The following is a 560-nucleotide window of genomic DNA, read 5'->3' on the forward strand; positions in this document are numbered from 1 at the left end:
CTATATGTGGTGCACGTCCTTTTTCGAAAGTAAAGTAGGAACATTAGCTGACCAATTAAATGTTATTTGTTTTAGTAATATCAGCATCATATTAGATTCGTACTTGAGCAACACGTTTGGAATTATGAGTGGTGCGTTGTTTAGCTTGATGGATTCAGGAGCAGTGCTAAGCAGGTACAATGATGGTACTGAATATAAAGGCATGTCTGCATGCAAGTCGCGTGACTTTTGTCATTTGGGTCAGTCGACCATTTCAGGCGGTTGGATGAAGATCCTACGTCTCCTAACCCTTCTTCCTCGTCTCTGATTCTTCCCATACAAAACACCGCACGGGCTGCCGGCCCCCACCGCCTGTGTTCCTCCGCCACCCCCACCACCACCCCACCCGCGTCGAGTTTTATTCGTTCGGCGAGGCCCCACCACCGCCCCCCCACAACCAAAGTCCCCACCCGAGCCCCTTCGTTCGCACCGGCAAACTCCAGCGAGCTCTGAAAAATCGACTGACCCAATTTTGAAATTTACTCTACTGTGATTTAACTAGTGTGGAATATAAAAGGGGA

Source organism: Triticum dicoccoides, chromosome 6A (assembly GCF_002162155.2).
Source record: "Triticum dicoccoides isolate Atlit2015 ecotype Zavitan chromosome 6A, WEW_v2.0, whole genome shotgun sequence".
NCBI lineage: Eukaryota > Viridiplantae > Streptophyta > Magnoliopsida > Poales > Poaceae > Triticum > Triticum dicoccoides.